Source organism: Saccopteryx leptura, chromosome 3 (assembly GCF_036850995.1).
Source record: "Saccopteryx leptura isolate mSacLep1 chromosome 3, mSacLep1_pri_phased_curated, whole genome shotgun sequence".
In the NCBI taxonomy this organism is placed as follows: domain Eukaryota; kingdom Metazoa; phylum Chordata; class Mammalia; order Chiroptera; family Emballonuridae; genus Saccopteryx; species Saccopteryx leptura.
In genome coordinates this window covers 92,512,958-92,532,318 of record NC_089505.1, presented here as the reverse complement: position 1 = coordinate 92,532,318, position 19,361 = coordinate 92,512,958, and the positions used below count along the sequence as shown (strand labels likewise).

General features: G+C 44.7%; 1 protein-coding gene across 8 annotated transcripts in view; it reads right to left on the bottom strand.

The window, feature by feature from the left end:
* The window catches only part of PRDM2 (PR/SET domain 2), a 111,377-nt gene extending 97,378 nt beyond the window's left edge, over nt 1–13,999 (bottom strand). For 7 of the 8 annotated variants that reach the window (XM_066375119.1, XM_066375109.1, XM_066375111.1 and 4 more), the window contains exon 1: nt 13,889–13,999. The gene's annotated coding sequence lies outside the window, so the exon portion shown is untranslated. The remainder of the gene's footprint in view (nt 1–13,888) is intronic. The other variant, XM_066375116.1, reaches the window with a different exon arrangement.
* Between the last annotated feature and the right edge of the window lie 5,362 nt (nt 14,000–19,361).

The following is a 19,361-nucleotide window of genomic DNA, read 5'->3' as shown; positions in this document are numbered from 1 at the left end:
TAAAAGGAAAACCCTCCCAGTTTCTGTAGGATGATGTGGCAGCATGTGCACATGCACAGATGATGACGTAACACCATGTATACAGCGGAGCAGCCCACAGCCGTGCCAGTAGAGATGTGGACAATACAGAAGAAAGTTCAGTGTGTTCTGTGGCTCGCTAAATTTGATTCCGTGACCAAAGTGCAACGTGAATATCAGCGTGTTTATAATGAAGCGCCACCACATAGGAATAATATTACTCGGTGGAATAAGCAGTTGAAGGAAACCGGCAGTTTGGTGGAGAAACCCCGTTCTGGTAGGTCATCAGTCAGTGACAAGTCTGTAGAGGCTATACGGGATAGCTACCTAAGGAGCCCTAAAAAAATCTGTGCATGAGCCCACATTGAACTGTACTGAATAGGTCTGAAACTGGGAGAGTTTTCCTTTTATTTGGTGCAGATTTCACATTTCTATGTCTTTTGTTGCTTTCCTGTGACTGGTCAAAAGTGCACCATGACTTTACGGACACACTGTACTTTAAATCATCTCTAGATGACTAGTAATACCTAGTACAATGTATATAGTTAGTTGTTACACTGTATTGTTTAGGGCAGGGGTCCCCAAACTTTTTACACAGGGGGCCAGTTCACTGTCCCTCAGACCGTTGGAGGGCCGGACTATAAAAAAAACTATGAAAAAATCCCTATGCACACTGCACATATCTTATTTTAAAGTAAAAAAACAAAACGGGAACAAATACAATATTTAAAATAAAAAACAAGTAAATTTAAATCAAGAAACTGACCAGTATTTCAATGGGAACTATGGGCCTGCTTTTGGCTAATGAGATGGTCAATGTGCTCCTTTCATTGACCACCAATGAAAGAGGTGCCCCTTCTGGAAGTGCAGCGGGGGCCGGATAAATGGCCTCAGGGGGCCGCATGTGGCCCGCGGGCCGTAGTTTGGGGACCCCTGGTTTAGGGAATAATTACAAGTAAGATGTTCAGTACAGACACAATCATCCCATGCCGAACTCCATAGGTACAGTCAGCAACAACCTAACTTGCCCCTCCACAATATTTTCAATCCTCAATTGGTTGAATCCTCAGATGCAGAACCTACAAATACAGAGGGCCAACTATACTTAAAACATTGTATTTGTTATATCAATGAACCTTAACTTTTTCTTTTTTTTTAAATTTAATGACAGGTGGGGAGGCAGAGACAAGACTCCTGCATGCACCCTGACCGAGATCCACCCGGTAAGCCCACTAGGGGGCGATGCTCTGCCCATCTGGGGCCATTGCTCCATTGCAACCAGAGCCATTTTTTAGCGCCTCAGGTGGAGGCCATGGAGCCATCTTCAGCGCCCAAGGCCAACTTGCTCCAATCAAGCCATGGCTGCAGGAGGGGAGGCGAGAAGAGAAAGAGAAAAAGAGAGAGAGAAGCAAGAGGAGGATGGGTAGAGAAGCAGGTGGGCACTTCTGTGTGCCCTGGCCAGGAATCAAACCCAGGACATCCACACACTGGGCCAAGGCTCTACCACTGAGCCAACCGGCCAGGGCCAACATTTTCTTAACAATAATTTTTAAAAACCAAAAAAAGTACAATATAATTCATTGTTACACGATTAATAATCTTTCTGACTTCCCACACTGTCTGTTCCCTCTGTGTCCAAACAAGAATGCATTCAGCTTTCTTTCCAGAGAAAAGAAGAATCTTAACATCTTCCCTCTTGCCTCATACACATTGTCAAATTATATATCTAAAATATTTTTCAATACCAAAAGCACTACAAATCCAACTGACTTCTCAAAGGACATTTTGGAAGTTAAATTTTTATTCATCCATACTCAAAACAAGGGATGCTACAAAAGAATTGAGACTTTGTCTGAGGACCACTGCATTTAGGCTGGACAACTCTTCCTTGCAGGGAACTGTTCCTTCCTGTGAGGCCACTGAGCACTGCCCTGGTGCAATCAATGCCAGCAGTGCCTTCACACATGGTGACAATCATGAATAGCCACACACATCCTCATGTACCATCCCAACTGAGAACCTCTGGACTGTTGCCTCTAACAGCAGTTATGAAGCAACTCCCTTCAGATTCCTTGAGCCCTGCAGGACCTGCGGCAGTGACATGGCACTCCTACACTACTGTCATGCTTGGTGCTGACCTCACCAGAACTGTCTTTACACACCTGCTTAACTAATCCAGACACCTCAAGGTCAGGTGTTACCAAATGTGAGACCTTGACCTACCAACCCCACCAGTGTAGAGGCAGAGAGGAATCTCTCCACACATATCACTGAATCTTAACAACTCTATCAATTTTATTTTTAATACAGAACAATTAAATGCCTCTGGCTTTCCAAAGGTAAATACTGAAAATCTTAAAATCCTTAGGACTTCTCTGACCCCAGCTTATGCTTTAGTTTCTTGTTTGGATTTCTATGCCTGACCAAACCTTCTTGAATACTTCTACATACCCCTCTCATTCCACCTGGCTGATGGTTACCAGGTAACGGACATTAGGCAGACATAAAAATACCGAGCATGTAACTACCTATCAACAACTATTCTTTACTGGTATCATACATGCCTAGAAAAATAAGAGCTTGATCATGATTTTACATATCCAAAGTTTTAATAATATATGTGTACTTAACTTTTCAAGGTATTGCTTCCAAATTTTAGGACAAATCACTCATACAAGTAGTTAACTTTTTTTTAACATTGTTTATAATATTTTTTTATTTATTCATTTTAGAGAGAGAGAGAAAGAGAGAGAGAGAGGGAAAGAGAGGAGGAGTAAGAAGGACCAACTCCCATATGTGCCTTGACCGGGCAAGCCCGGGGTTTTGAACCAGTAACCTCAGCATTCCAGGTCGACGCTTTATCCATTGCATCACCACAAGTCAGGACACAAGTAGTTAATTTAATATCATAAAGATCATTTGATTATATATATATATATATATATATGATCAGTATCAATAGAGCAATAATAAAATTAGTATCTCTATTCAAATACTGGTCTCTTAAAGTGTCAAGACAACCTCAACAACTGCTAAACTGTTGTCATCTGATATGGAGGGCCAGAGAACAGAGAATGCAGAGACATACAGGACACTCCAGTCCCAGTGAGATCCACCCCAGAGCCCAGCCGTATCTCCACCACCCACCCTCTGCAATAAGGCAGGTTACAGGGAAGACAAACACAGACGCAGAGTAACAGTAACACAGACAACAGGCTGAACATGTCTGCCCTCTGGAGACGTGTAAAAACTACAAAACAGTAGGAAAGGCAAAGTAAAAGCATTAACAGATTCTTTGGAGGGGAGAGAATTAGCAAAATAATTATTTGATTTGAATATTCATCTATAAGTCACCAATATTATTTTACAATTATTCTTTTGGATCAGCTTAGATCTTTTGGGGCTATTTGTAAAATAGTTAAATTTGTCAACATTCACTTAGAAGTCACAAATATTAATTATTTTATAATTACTTTCTGAAGTTACAAAAGAATTTCACATTGAAACATCAACTCAGAACAAGCTATTTAAATTTTAAGGCTCAGGAAGCAACAAATAGCTTATAGACAAATAGTAAACAAAAATGAGAGAACTCATATGGGTGTTGCAAAATTTTAAAGATCATAAAGGCACTGAAAACATGGATGAGATGCAAAGGAAAGTTTTAAAAAAGCATTTTGAGAAAGTTGTCTCGAAAATTTCTGATCCACAGAAGATAAATATTCTAAAGCAAGCAGCTCTTTCCTGTTAAATAAATATCATTGTGGCAAACACAAAGATGTTTAAGTTATTAGTGGAATAGATTAACAGTGTTGAACACTGTTCTTAATTTACTCTGACCAAAAGATTCTCTTAATCCAGAAACTTCTGGAAAAATAATCAGAAAAGTCTAGAAAATCTAGGGCAAAAGCCTAGGGGGAGGGGGAATCTAAACTGTGCCAATTTCCTAAAAGCCGTTTTTATTCATTGACAAACACAGCTAATGTACTGTTGTAAAAAAGAAAAAAAAAAAAACAAAAAAAAAACTACGACTCATACTTCCTACCAAAAGAATGGAGTCACCAAATTACAACCTATAAATTCTAGATATCATCATGAAAACATTTAGCACTGACTCACTGGATTAAGCAAAAGCATGTAATTCATAGATACTGAATCTGCCCGGGGAATTTGCTAAATGAAAACTCATTTTTCTTGTCTAAGATAACAACACAACTTCATGATAACTAGAACATCGAGCTTCACATTTAAAAAAATACCCCCAATGTTCCCTTTAAGAGGCAGACTATATCATCACACTGAGTAAGTAAGCTAGAGGGAAAAGTCAGACCTTATATGACTATCATTTTAAGAAGAAGGAGATCATGCATGTGTGTGCAGAAGAGGAAGACAGAGGCTGAGAAAACAGCCAATCGTTGGGAAGCCGCTGAATCGGAAAGTGTGAACCTTACTGCTGGAAACTGGTTGCTCACGTCTCTCACCCTCAAAGGATCTCTACCCACGGCGAAAAGGCAACGGTTTCACCAAGCACATCACACAGAGGAATTTCCCTACCTGAAAAGTATGTGAGACACAGAGAACAGTGTGTTCACAAAGAAACCTGCAAGCTTTCCCATGTCAACGCATCGGTTTCCTCAGTGAGGCCCACAGCTCCACAGACGTGTGTCCCGGGGCCTGGCGCCCCCAATTCACAGAGCACGGCATCGGGGCACAAAGCTAAGGGAGGAAGCAGGTGGAGCACCCCACCCCAGATGGGAGAAGGTGACAGACAACACACTGTCCACAGGAACAGACAGGGAAGGAGAGAGTCTGCTGCGCGGACAGGATTCTAGAGCCTCAGCGCTCCAACGAGAAGACGATGCTGATGGGAGCCGCTGAGTGCAATGTGTAAGTTAAACAAGACCACAGGAGAATGTTAAATAAGCCTGTGGATATGCTAGGAAAGTACCATAATCTAAATTTAGATTGTGGCCCTGGACGGGTATTTTCCTCCCCTAGCCTCTACTTTTGAAAAACAGTGGAGAAAAGATTAAAGGAAAATTTTTCAAAAAATACTGCTCCAAGCCTCCATTAGTAAAGAGCTAGCTTAGCAATGAACATATAGCAATTGCTGATTGTCTATCATTTACCTGGCTGATGTTGTGCATAGCTATTAATATATGCTCTCCCTTTTTCTCTTGATTAAATTTACACATCTGTGTCATTATATTGCCCTGAACATGTAATTTATTAAAGCACAAAGTTCAGGTTTTGTTTAGGATTTCTACTATAATTCCATCCCACCCCTCAATTAAACTAACTCACTTCCCTATAGAAATTAAAACATATTACTCTAACAGGATATTCCTCCCTATAATGGTAAAAAAAAAAAAAAAAAAAAAAAAAAATTGTCAGTTTTCCTGGATGAAGTAACTCCAATCAAAATACTCTTGAATTAAAAAGTTAATTTCTTTTTCTTATTTCCAATGTTAATTGCTAAAAAATGTATAGATGCAAAAAATCCACATGAAACGGTGGATGGGTGCAAATACAAATTCTTTCCAGCCAGTCACTGCTCGCTGATGAGAACTGTGCCGCAGCTCCGGGATGATTATTACCACCTCCAGCTCTTAGGAAAAGTACAATTTAACCAACGGATGACTGTGTAGTCTGGAAAATAGCATGGAAGTCAAGACGTTCCTATAAAACGACACTTTTCTAATATTATCTCCAAGTTAGATGAGTAAAGACATTTTATTTACATATATAAAAGGAAAATTTAAGTCAACGCTTTTCTAACACTCAAACCCCAAACAAAATGTCTAAAGTAAGATTCCACATGACAGTTCATTTCTCAATTCCCAAAGTAAACTGCATCCGCGGTTACCACCTTCATTGTTTTTCCAATGCAGATGTTACCTCTGTGATTAAACACTCAAAATGGAGAGATTTTCAGGAACCCTACAAAGTATTCCAGAATTTCTTGATAAAGGCACGAGAGCGTCAGCAACATCACACGCTGATCCTGGCACTACGTACTCACACTTAAAGACTTGCTGAACATTAACAGTCACCTTACAAGGGGCTGTGCGGAGCTTTTGGGGTTTCCCAGACGGTAAAATAACACAGGACACTCATGTTCCATACACTATATATAAATGACAAGGGGGCTTCCTGAATTCACACGGGAGCAACCGGAAGCAGCATCCGAAGTTAGGCCAGATAGACTTACAACTCACCACATTTTGCTAAGGCACACAGACCAGTGCAAGATTCTATTCTCCCAAGTTTATGAAGGTATTCAGTATTTTGATAGGGAGCAACTCTTCTCCTTTAAGCAAAATCTGAGGTTTGAAGTCTATCCCCCAAATATCTCACGCCTTCTGTTCTCGAGCATTTTAAAATAGCAATGCCAGCCTATTTCCCTATAGTTTAAGAAGCTCTTGCACATACATGAGTTTTTATTTTTTAAAGGGAAGTATGTTTTCTCAAGATAAATTATTTGCAGTTCTTGTTTCAAGGTAAAGATAAATGCCTCCCTATTTACGATGAAAATGATTGTCTCTTGGTGCTGTGGGCTGTGGAAAACCAGCGTGACTCAAGAAGAAACCTCCAGGGAAGAATGGAGCTGAAGGCTCTGGCTTTGTGGAAGGTGTGGAAGGCACTGGGGAAAAGAGCTGCCCCTCCACCACGTTCAGTAGGTGCCGAGCAGTGACAGACTAGATGGGTAGTCCTGTGGGGGCTGGGCTCCAGGTTAAATGTACATCTGACCCTGTGATTAGCGCTCCCCAGACACTGTGTAAGGAGTTACTATCCAAGCCACCCTCCCTCTAGACCAGTGGTTCTCAACCTGTGGGTCACGACCCCTGTGTTTTGGTCATTTGACCCCCGCCGGGGTCGCGACCCACAGGTTGAGAACGCTGCTCTAGACCCAATCCAAAGCCCTGAAGCCTTTAGAAAAATGATGGGAGAGTAGTTAAAGGCAGAGCCCACAAACACAGGCAGGCAGGAGGCCAGGACAACCTGGTTGCATGACCACCCATTAGAGAGGCACCTTCAGCCCCCTGCGATGCGACGATGAACGTGGAGCCAGGAATTGTTTCTGACTGCGGGGGAGGGGGATCCCAAACTAAACAATGTCTGACAGTTTAGGAAAACAAGGTTGACAGGAAAGAGGACATAGGTGGAAAGTGGACAGCCACATAAAGTGTTTTCTAACCTGAACAGAAGGTAAAAGAAGATGGTGAAGATGAGGCCAAAACGCGGAATGGGACTGAGTGAAAGAATGAACCCATTTTCAAGACAGAGCATCCAGGAGTCGGGTTAGGTGGAAGGTGGTAAGCTCCGTTTTGGACTCTGAGGGGAGGCCAGACCTCACATGGAAAGCTGCGTCCCCAAACGGGGGAGGGGTCCTGGCACAGACGGCCTTCCAGACTGGGATGCAGGGAGACTCAGAAGTCCTCAGCCGCAAGGGGGTGCTTAGTGACAGAGGAAATCGCCACAGGAAGAAGGGCAGAGATGAAGGACTGGGCTTTGTGAAAGGTACGGAAGGGGTAAGGGAAAAACCGGTGTCTCTCCTCCATGTTCAGCAGGTGCAGGAGGGATAAGGTCAAAGAGCGGAAAGACCCAGAGATAACCTGGGTTTCCCTCGACCCTTGTGCCACATTATCCCTCAACACCTACCGTATTAGGAGAAACAGATTCGTAAGGAAAAAGCTATTAATGTTTTTGAGAAACCTAGAGTATCTGAAACTGCTTGCATATGCTTCATCTATTCAGGGATGTAAAGAAATGACCACTGTCCCCCTGTATAAATAGGAAGAGGCCAGAGAGGGCCCGCCACTGCCAGAAATAAGGGTCTCTATCTGTGCTCTATCTGTGCTAGTTTATTCAGCACATTGAGGTTGGGTGTAATTAAACGACTTGGAGATGGCACTGAACAATATTTACCTCCCAAACAGGTGACCAGACCTGCTCAGTGACCTCTAACAAGTGGTAACAGTGCTTTGTCAACAGGAACATAAATTTACCCCAAGATTCCTCCTTTGTAAAACTTTTAGATGGTAAAACTAGGTCTTTCAGGATTATGGAAAAGTCTCTAAAATAAGTCTCACCAAGTGAGAAACATTTAGGATGTCAATTTTATTTTCATATTCCAAATTATGCCAAATTTATATTGTCTTAATAAGGTCTTGGGCAATGAACAAGAGTCGTACTGAACTATGTTAGTGTATGGTGAATCTCAAAACTCTTTTTCCAATTTGATGGCATAATTTAAATTACTTGAAAATGCCACAGAATTTACCCATCAGAGATTAATGGAGTCTTAGGGGAACTACTTGCAAGAGCCTATAAAATCTGTAGGTTTCACAAATTTCCAGACAGGCGGTCCACCATAATCAGACTAACAGTTGCACTTAGCTTTACACATTTCAGGCAAGCTGTGCCAAGAAATAATTTAGCTCTTTCAAAGCAAAGCCTATCATATGATTTATTGCAAGAGCTACAAAATATACTTCTCACCAAAATGGCTGGCAAACATACAAGTTATTCAGTGAAACCTCTTTTATTGCATGTTCCGAAGGACTAATAAATGAAAACACAGTATAGGTATGACATGAACCAAGACTCTAAGAATAAATACTACACAGTACTGAGAAAAACACTGTAAGCACATTTCACTCCAAATGAACCAGATTTACTACGTACAATAACTCTAATTCACACCTCACGGAGGTGGGGGTAAGGAATAGAAGGCAGTCTCTTTAAGAAAGAATATTGGACCCTGGCCGGTTGGCTCAGTGGTAGAGCGTCAGCCTGGCGTGCGAAAGTCCCGGGTTCGATTCCCGGCCAGGGCACACAGGAGAAGAGCCCATCTGCTTCTCCACCCCTCCCCCTCTCCTTCCTCTCTGTCTCTCTCTTCCCCTCCCGCAGCCAAGGCTCCATTGGAGCAAAAGATGGCCCGGGCGCTGGGGATGGCTCCATGGCCTCTGCCCCAGGCACTAGAGTGGCTCTGGTAGCAACGGAACAATGCCCCAGATGGGCAGAGCATCACCCCCTGCTGGGCATGCCAGTGGATCCCGGTCGGGCGCATGCGGGAGTCTGTCTGACTGCCTCCCAGTTTCCAGCTTCAGAAAAATACAAAAAAAAAAAAAAAAAAAGGAAAGAATATTGGAGGCCCTGGCCGGTTGGCTCAGCGGTAGAGCGTAGGCCCAGCGTGTGCAAGTCCAGGGTTTGATTCCTGGTCAGGGCACACAGGAGAAGCTCCCATCTGCTTCTCCACCCCTCCCCCTCTCCTTCCTCTCTATCTCTCTCTTCCCCTCCCGCAGCCAAGGCTCCATTGGAGCAAAGTTGGCCCGGGTGCTGAGGATGGCTCCATGGCCTCCGCCTCAGGTGCTAGAATGGCTCCGGCCACAACGGAACAATGCCCCAGATGGGCAGAGCATCACCCCCTGCTGGGCATGCCAGTGGATCCCAGTAAGGCGCATGCGGGAGTCTGTCTGACTGCCTCTCCGCTTCTAACTTCGGAAAAATACAAAAAAATAAAGAATATTGGAATGCATTCGTTCACTTTAGTGAAATTATACAGATATCCTGTACTTCGGAAAGTCACCCCATTACCAAATAGTCCTATAGTATGTCTCTTTTTTCATGTTTATTTATCAGTAAATTTTAACTAAAGTAAAAGTGTACTTATGTCACATTAAAACTCAATCTATACTACCTGTGCTCTTAAGGTTGACAAAGATGTGACAACTTACACTTTTCTTCTTTTCCAAGTGAGAGAAGGGGAGATAAGACAGACTCCCACATGTGCCCCAACCAGGATCCACCCAGTAACCCATCTGGGGCTGATGCTCTGCCCATCTGGGGCTGCTAACAACCGAGCTATATTTAGCACCTGAGGTGGAGCCTCCAGGGAGCCATCCTCAGCACCCGGGACGATACACTCAAACCAATCAAGCCATGGCTGCGGGAGAAGAGAGAGAGAGAGAGAGGGAGGAAGGGGAGCAGGAGGTGTGGAGCAGCAGATGGTCGCTTCTCCTGTATACCCTGACCAGGAATTGAACCTGGGACAGCAACAAGCCAGGCTGATACTCTACCACCGAGCCAACTGGCCAGGGCAACTTACACTTTTTTCACACAGGAAAAGTTGCATTAATGATGTATGTTTGCCATGAAGCTCAATAAGCTATCTTTACAATATAAAGTAATAAGCTGAAGTTACATAAGCACTTCATAAATAAGCCTTTTCTCCTCAAGATAAATCCACCACTTTTGGTGCCTGTGAACTGGTTGTTTAAAAAAAAAAAAAAAAAAAAAAAGGATGCTTTATCAGAAAAACTAGTTTGGTTTCTACCATCAATCTTCAAGGAGGTGTTCCAATAAGCCTCATTTTCTATAAGAAAAAGACAGGTGTGTCTGTGCTGCTCAGTACACTAGATCTCAAGCTTATTCACCATGCATTGACTCTATGCAAATGTATTTAAAATTTCCTAATAGTTTAATCTGCATACTGGGGCAATGATCCTATATCATGCAAGCTCCTTCAGAGTCTCAAAGTTACCTCCCATTGCTTCATCTCTTGCATAAGGGGTGTCAAAGCAGAACTGCTGAAAGTGATCAATCAGTAGTCATCAAACCCAATGTAGGAGGGACCTTCCACAGGCCACCAAGTCCTCCCCCCAGCTTCAAGGTGGACTTCATGTAAACTGTAGTCTATTCTTAGTTTTCTTTTTACTAAAGAGGTTCCATAAACTGCTTCAATGATGATACCGACCAGTCAGATGAGCTTTCCTTCAATGCAGCAGTTCAGCACTGGTGTGATTTTGCCCTTCAAGGGAAGAACACCTGGTGATGTCCGGAGACTTTATCAGTGGCCCTGACTCAGGCAAGGCGTTACTGACATCTCGGGGTCGAGGCCAGGGATACTGCTAAACATCCTACAATGTACAGGATGATGCCCGTAACAGAATTATCCAGCCCCAGATGTCAGTAGTGCCAAAGCTAAGAAACCCTGCTTTCACAGAACCTAAGTACCGCTTTCAGTGGAGTCCGCAGCTTCCAGTCGCTCTATGAAGTTGACTTTCATGGCTCTAACTATAAACTTCTAACTTCAAAAGGAGAGAGACAGAGCACGGGCCGAGACTTCTAACCAAATGCTGCGAAGGGTGACTGCGCGGCTGGTGGGCACCAAGCAGTCTGTACAGCGCTGCGTGCACATCAGCAGAACCAGGAGCAATGACAGTCAGGTCACGTCCCCATCATCTGGAAACTCCCTGGACCGCAATGCTTGCCTGACAATTTTCCTTGACTGTCACTTTTTGCTCCCCACTATGGCATTTTCTAGTAACAGCCCAGGTTTTGTTCTTTTTTTCTTTTCTTCCTGCATGGGTATTAAAAATAGCATGAAAAACAAGTTGGAAGACAAGAAAATAATAAATAACCTAAGGTGCTTTCCATCCTGGAAAGTCGATGGTTTAATAGGACTTAAAAGGTTTGTAAATCAGATCCGCAACTTGAAAAGAGTCCGGCAGCTTAAAGAAACAGACCCATGAATAAATAAAACATCTAACGTAAAATAATCATCAAAAGAATGTGCGTGCAGACATATGTGTGTAACTGCACAGACTGGCTAAGGGGAAGAAGGGGGAGCTGAGGCTGGGTGCTGAGTCTTAGAACTGCGTTGGCAGGGAAAATAAATGCATCTTCAGGAGATAAAAACCAGAATTCCCATTTTCCCATACCTTAAAAGATAATGGAAATTTAAACTTCATGATAGAAAAACCTTTTAAACCAATCTTAATGAAAAGAAAACCTCAGGCTATAGAAACCTTACTTTATCAATCTGGAATTGATAAATTATAGCCCATGCATGTATAACAGAGCCATTAAAATCATACTGAAGAAATTTTAACGGCATGAATATATGCTGACATTATCCTACGGGAAGACAGGTTACAAACAATACACACAATATGATATCAATCCTGTATCAAACATAAATATACAGAAGTAAGTATATATAAGAAATAGTCACATGGACACCAAAAGAGACAAATGTTCCCAGTGGTTATCTGTGGAGTGGAAAGCTTATGCCCTGATTCCTCTCCCTTCTTTGTGCTCTTCTCTATTTTCTAATGGTTCTAGAGTGAGAATCTTTTGCAATGTTTTGTACTTGCAAAACTAATACATCATTACAGATTTAAACCATACTGCTTCAGGAGCTGTCTACAAAACGAGAAAGAACAATCTGAATATGCCAACATTTCAATCAAAGAAACCTGCTTCACAAAAGGGAACCTTTATTGGGAATTATTATTAAGTGCCTGGCGCTTTTCTATGCACTTCAAATGTATTAACTTTTCAAATCAAACCAAAAAAAGATGTAAAAAAAAATAAGAGAGAGAGAGAGAGAGAGCGCCCTGGAATACCAGAAGCTGTGAACAAATGTTAGTCCCACCATAAATTTCAATCTCCGTTTCCACGGCTTGAAACAAGAGGCTTTACCACGATGATCTTTACCAGTCCTTTCCAGGCTACACTGAGATTCAAAGACTGTGGTCACGTTAAGTGTTTGTAAAGAAGCTTCTAGAGAAAGATGGGGCAGCGATATGCGAAGTCAAAAACAGAACCCTCCTAAAGAAGCACATATTGTGTCTCACTTCCTCCTTGGGATTTGTACAGCAAATTTCATAACATGTTACAAAAAATTAAAGAGGCCTACATGTTCCCAATACTTGCACCCACAACTGATCCAACTGATAGAGATGATGTCTAAGAATCATTAATTGTAAAACGTGGCGGTGGCTTTTAACAATAAACCTGCAACAAACAAAAACTTTAAATAAAAAAAAAAACATTTTACTCGCATTCTGATCTGACCATTTTAGTGTTTGATTGAAGGGGCTCTAAGGCGGGGGGGGGGGGGGGGGGGGAGGGGAGGGGGGGACCACCGAAAGGCGTTCCACTTCTGAAATACAACCAAAACCTCCTACAACACTGAATGAAAATGAGGGGCCAGCACGGGTCTCCTCTCCGGGGAAATTACAGCTGCGGAGGGAAGGGAATGTGGGCTTCCCCATTGGCTGTGGGGTCGGTCCCGCAGGTCACCCCCGACACAAGGTGGCCAGTCGTGGCTCAGTGGTCCCCGCGTGGGTCGGAAGAATCCACGGAGGTTTGGGAATAAACCATGACCTGTTAGGTCCACTTCAGGTCTCACTTGCCACCATCAAAAATAGGTCCGTGCATTATCGTTAGCAACAAAAAATCTACAAGTGCACGTCTGTTAAAAAACAAACAAACAAACAAACAAACAAAAAAACATTAGTGGGTCTACGCCAGGAATACTAAGGGAGACGATATCCAGGTTGGAACCGCACAAAAACTATTTGGGAAACACAAAGACGCAAGACGCGCTTTAAGATTGCAAGTGCGAAAAGACACGTTCGGTGTGCACACAAAAGAGAAGCAGCGGAATGACCCGAGATCCGAAGAGCCATGGGACCCCGCGTGAGCCCTCCCCGGGGGGACGTGCGGCCACCCTCCCCGCGCCGCCGCTCCGCAGCCCTCGCGCGTCCCCCTCGCCCGGCGCGCGGCAAAGCAACGGCGACAAAGCGAGCCCGCAACTTCGCCGCCGCGGGCCCCGGGACCCGGCCGGGGGGCGGGGGCGCCGCACCGAGGGATCCCGGCCGCCGGCGGGCCGCGCCTTGTTCCGGGGCCCCCGCCCCCGGCCCGAGACGCCGAGACCCCGGAGGGGGCGCGCCCGCCTGCCCGGTTCCCCGCGCACGGGTGCCCGCCGCCGCCGCCTCGGTCCACGCGCGGAGTGACGGGCGTCCTTGTGCCGCGCCCCCCGCCGTCTCGGAAGCCGCCCGTCCCGGTAGCCTCTTACCTGCGCCCGCCGCCCCCGCGCCTTAGAGCGCCGAGAGCCGCCGCCCGCGCCGCCGCCGCCCCTCCGCACGCCCCGGCGCCCGCGGTCGCGCCGCCGCCATCTTGGCTCCGGTCGGAAGTGACGTCGGGCGGCGCCGGTCGAGGCTGTGGGAGCCCGCACCGCGCGCGCCGTCGCGGAGGGCCCCGGACCGCCCGGCCGCTGCGCCCCGACGCGGGAGCAGCCCTCCGGAGTGCTGGGCTGGCCGCACAGGGAAGGAGCTTCGCGTCGCACTCGCCTCGACGACTCGCGCTGGCGCGGCCGGACCTCGCGGGGACCCCGCGGAGCCCACGGCGGGGCCTGGGGATGGCAGCCCCAGCGGCCGGCGCCCGCGGCTCCTCCAGGCTGACCGCGCCGCAGGCTCGGGACTCTGCGCGAATGAACGACTGCGAGAATCCACAGCCTTTCATCGAAGGCAGAGGGGGAGCAAAATAGGTTCATTGCCGAGTACCTTCCACACCATTTTTCGGCCGGCTCAAGAGAACCGGCCTAGTCTCTCCCAAAAAAATCAAACTCCGGGAGGGCAGCGGACAGCTGGGTCTCTGCTCATTCGTTAAAACGAGTATTCATTTCCTGCCTGCCTGTGGTGGTGCCTTGCACTTTCTAGGTGGTATGGCTCTGGCACAGAACAGGATACTGGCCTGGGCATTTTGGAACTTATTTACTCTGGAGGGCGCGAACAGACGACCTGGGTGCAGGAGAAGGCTCTCCCGGAGAACTGGGCTGACTTGGAGGTGTCTATCAGACGCCAAGAGGAGATGATTAGCGGGCAGTTAGTTGGAAAGGAGGCCGGAGATGAGATAAAGGGTTGGGAGTTGAAGCATAGGGATGGTATTTATAAAGCCTTGAGCACTTAAGATAAAGTTAGGACCCGAGAATTGAGATCAGGCAAAATCTAAACGTAATGGGCAACATTAGGCCTCGGTGGGAAGGCGGCACACTAACGAATAGAACTTGGTTACCTGCCGGTGCATCTTGGAAATATGCAAGTCCATTCGTGTAACTAGGGCAATGCTTTTCAACCAGCGTGCTGCGAGAATTTTTCAAACATGCAGTATCTGACTATTTAGTCCGAAGCACTGACCACTTTTCCCTTAGATCAGTGGTCCCCAAACTTTTTTGGGCCACCTACTGGTTTAATGTCAGAAAATATTTTCACGGACTGGCCTTTAGGGTGGGACGGATAAATGTATCACGCGACCAAGACAAGTGTCAAGAGTGAGTCTTAGACGGATGTAACAGAGGGAATCTGATCATTTTTTTAAAATAAAACATTTTTCAGACTTAAATATAAATAAAACAGAAATAATGTAAGTTATTTATTTTTTCTCTGTGGACCGGTACCAGTCTGCAGCCCGGGGGTTGGGGACCACTGCCTTAGATGGTCAAAAAAATGACAACTGCCAACACAATAGCCGTGTGGTGTGAGTGAATCAAAATTTTACCTACTCTAATTTTTGTCAGATTGACAAAAATATATTTTTTAGTGTATCGCAGAATTTTGGTAATTCGTTTATGTGTGCCATGAGATAAAAAAGGCTGAAAAAATTTTCTGAACTAGGGTTTAATGTTAGGAAAGCATGATGAATCGACATATCTTATTGCAAAGGGATGATGCTGTACCTTTGACCTAGTCAGGTACAGTGAACAAATTAAAGGTATCAGTAAATTTTAGTAAGGCCTTAAAAAGCAGCAGGCCCGCACAGAGCATAAGAAAAGAACCCTCGTGAGTTAACGTTTCTTCCACTACTCAAGGGGAATAGAGCCTAGATCTATCTAGGAGATACTTCCCTGCATGTCACTAGTGTACTCTGCTGTGGGTCAGAACACATGCATCATATTCACCTGAAGTATCCAAAAAAAAAAAAAAAAAAAAACTCAGGGAGACTCCACCATCCCATCCACAATCAAAACCCTGACATACAAATCCAAAATCTAAAGGAAAGCTATCTGACATTTGGTAAAATGCAAAGGAAAATAAGGAAATGTTAAGTTAGAAGTGACACGGTGAACCAGAATATATACTAGTTAGCATCATGCCAAGAGTTGGTGGACAGAGTAATCAGTGATTGTTCCCCGTCAATCTAGAATAATTGAATATGTCAGTTTCCAGTGGCTGTTGTAACAAAGCCTCTCCTAATGGGTGGCTCAAAACAACAGAAATGCACTCTTGACAAGGTTCCAGATACCAGAAGTCCAAAATCAGTATCACTAGACCAAAATGAAAGTGTCAACAGGGCCACCCTCTGGCTAGAGGCTCCAGAAGAGAATTCTTTTTTACCTCTTCCAGGTTCTGGTGACTGTCAGCGTTCCTAGGCTTGTGGCCACATCATTCCAGTCTTCAAGGCCAGCATCTGCAGATCTCTCTCTGCTTCATCTTCCCATCACCTCCTCTGTGTGTGGTCAGGTTTCCCTCTGCCTCCCTCTTTCAGGATACATGTAATTGCACTTAGGACCCACCCAATAATCCAAAATAATCCCCTCATCTCAAAATCCTTCACTTAGTCCCATCTGTAAAAGACTCTTTTCATATGGGGGTTAGGACATGGACAAATCTTTGGGGGTCATTATTTAGCTTGCCACACTGGGTATTTCCTCAGTGCTTCTAAATTCCCCACTAATCAGACATTGTGTATTACTCATCTGTACTTCTCTTGACCATTTTTATATTTTTCAACCTGTGCTACTTCTCAGGATAAATAGTTACACATGTTTTATCAATTTAACACCCCCCCCTAAAAAAGATAAGAACTATCATGAATACAATAATTTCACGAACGTTTATAATCTAATACACTAAATACAGTATTATTCTTTTATCTCTTTGAAAAGAGGAAGTCTGTTGCTAGAGGATATGAGGAAAGGAAACTGAAACATTTTTATCACCTTTCACGGGCCATTTCTATATGAGGGGATGGAAGTATAAAATGCACTCTGTCTAAATCTATAGCATGAATGAAACTTCACTCGACGCAGGTATGTCTCCTATGGGCCCTGGCTGGTTTTGTGCCTTGGTGTGCAGGACCATTATAGAGGTCGTAATCATCATTCATCACAACATCCCAGTACCCAGGACTGTCTGGCACATAATGAACACTAGATAGATATTTTCAATGGGAGGGAGAAAAAAAAAAAAGCCGTCTCCCTGGCTCTTCTGATGTGGCTGGATTAGAGCAAGTATGTGTGGACCTAAGACACTGTGCACTGAAAAGATAGCATATGGCTGTAATGGGAACCACAGAGCTCCTGCTCAGCACAGCTGCCAGGAGACCTACCGCACTGCCCCTAAAAAGATAAAAAGGTTTTTACAACCAAGATTAAAGAATTTACACTACATCGCCAACAGGAATGTAAATGGATTTAGAATGCCCAGATTGATAACAGTTCTTATTCTCTACTGGCTTGAATTCTAGGCACTTTACACAATTCTCTTCTTCATAGCAACCCTGTGTGATAAGCCCTAACCTCATTTGATAGCTGAGGAACGTGAGCCCGGGAAAGGTTATAGGATGTGACTGGTCAGAACCAGGTTTTGAACCTAGACAACTTAGCTTTCTATAAGCTATAGGCTTAACAAATAAACCATATTCTACACACACACACACACACACACACACACACACACACACACACGTCTAAGGGCTGGACCAGGAGCTTGTCCTGGTAACTCTGCTCTCAATAATCATTCCTCAACTAAGATGCTTGAGGTGGGAATTGGAAAATTTTTTAGCTTTGATTTTGTTTCTAGATATCTGCATGAAAAGACTGTTCTAAATACTGTCCCTGCAATGTTAGGCAAGAACATTTCATGGTCAGAGGAAAGGAGATTGAATGTCTAAGGGCAACTGCCTCAAATGAAATCACCTTCTATTCAAATAACATCGCCTACCTTTTTGAAAATGCTGTCTTCCTCCTGACTACAGATCATCTTTGCTGGGATCCAGGGTCCCTTCTTCCAGGTTCTTCAGCTCGCCCTCCCCCTGCGCCATCCCTCAGCCAGGTTTTTCCAAGTCAGGGACGACATGTGAGCAAGCCCACTAGCAATCAAAAGATCCGAAACTCAGATTCTGGGCTGTCTCTAGGGACGAACCAATAAAGTTCAAAGACAGAAACTCTGCGGGTTAAAGATACATGTTATTGCATAATAGATGTTTGGGGCTGCATAATTTTAGTGTGAAAACTTCTGCAGCCTCAAAATGTATAGGGTATCTTAGCAGTAATGGGATTTCACAGTAGGACAGGCAGAGGAGGGGAATTTGAGCACTGTGTATTACAATACAACCGCAAAAGCAACCACCATTTCAGGCTGTTGAGGGGCACAACTCGTGAGTGCCAGAGGCAGGATTCAAGGGCTTATCCATTGTCAAAGTCCATGATCTGTCTACTGCCTGCATGCTTCCCAGTCATCCAGACACCCTTAGTGCCTGATGCTGTCAGCACTGGAAAGAACGCAATGGGACAAAGACAACGAACGCCCCTCCTCCATCCTCTAAGAACTTAGCGTCTTAGTGGAGCAGATGGGACTTGCCCCCCAAAGCACAGCAGAGCCGAGTGTGAGACTACAATGTCATCCTTAGGCTCGTTACGTGCTCCATGAGGGTGTTTGCTCTGGCTCTTTATTTCAAATAGTACTTTTAAAAAGAAAAGAAGAGAGAGAATACCAACTCCAAGATGCTAACATCTCTAACCAATTCAAAATCAGGACCCCCAAAATAAATGTATTCCATCCTATAAGAAAATTCAGAGCCACCCTTTCAAGATTTTTCCATCGCTCTTCTTACACCACATTTTTAGAACCCAGTGTGTTAATAAATCCATTCAAAGGTTCAGAATCTCCCACACAGACATCCCTAAGTGGCAGCACTCACTCCTGTTTCACAACCTCTAGTGTAACGGGCTCAAAGGCCAGTGCAGTTTTGCTCTAGAGAACACAGGGGAAGTTATTGTAGTCTTTGTCTTCCTCGAAGGCAGAATTAATTCACTAACACACCGCCGTGAGAGCATGAATAAAACATACAGGCTGGCAACACAGGCGCAGGGAAGATGTTTTTCAGCAGGAAATAGCACACAACACGAGAAGAAACAGAGGATAGATCAGGCACAGCAAATGTGCGGATAGCACTGAGGTAGTAAAGCCTAGCCAGCATTTGTTGCCCAGATTGGAAGCTCCTGCGTGTCCCTTCGCAGGGGGGTCTAAGGACAGGATGGCCCCTCCAGCCCACCCAGAGAGTGCTCGTGCACCATCCACATGAACCTAGTGTTACAGGCGTCCACGCCTCCACCGCCCCACCTATGTTCTGGTGATGTCTTCCTCTTTGTTTTCTTTCGCCTTACTTTTGGTCTAGAATGCACTCACCACTCCTTCTGTCCTCCACCCCAAATTTTGCCTCTCCTCAGAAGCCAACTTTTTGAGAAAACCTTCCTTAGGAGTTGTATT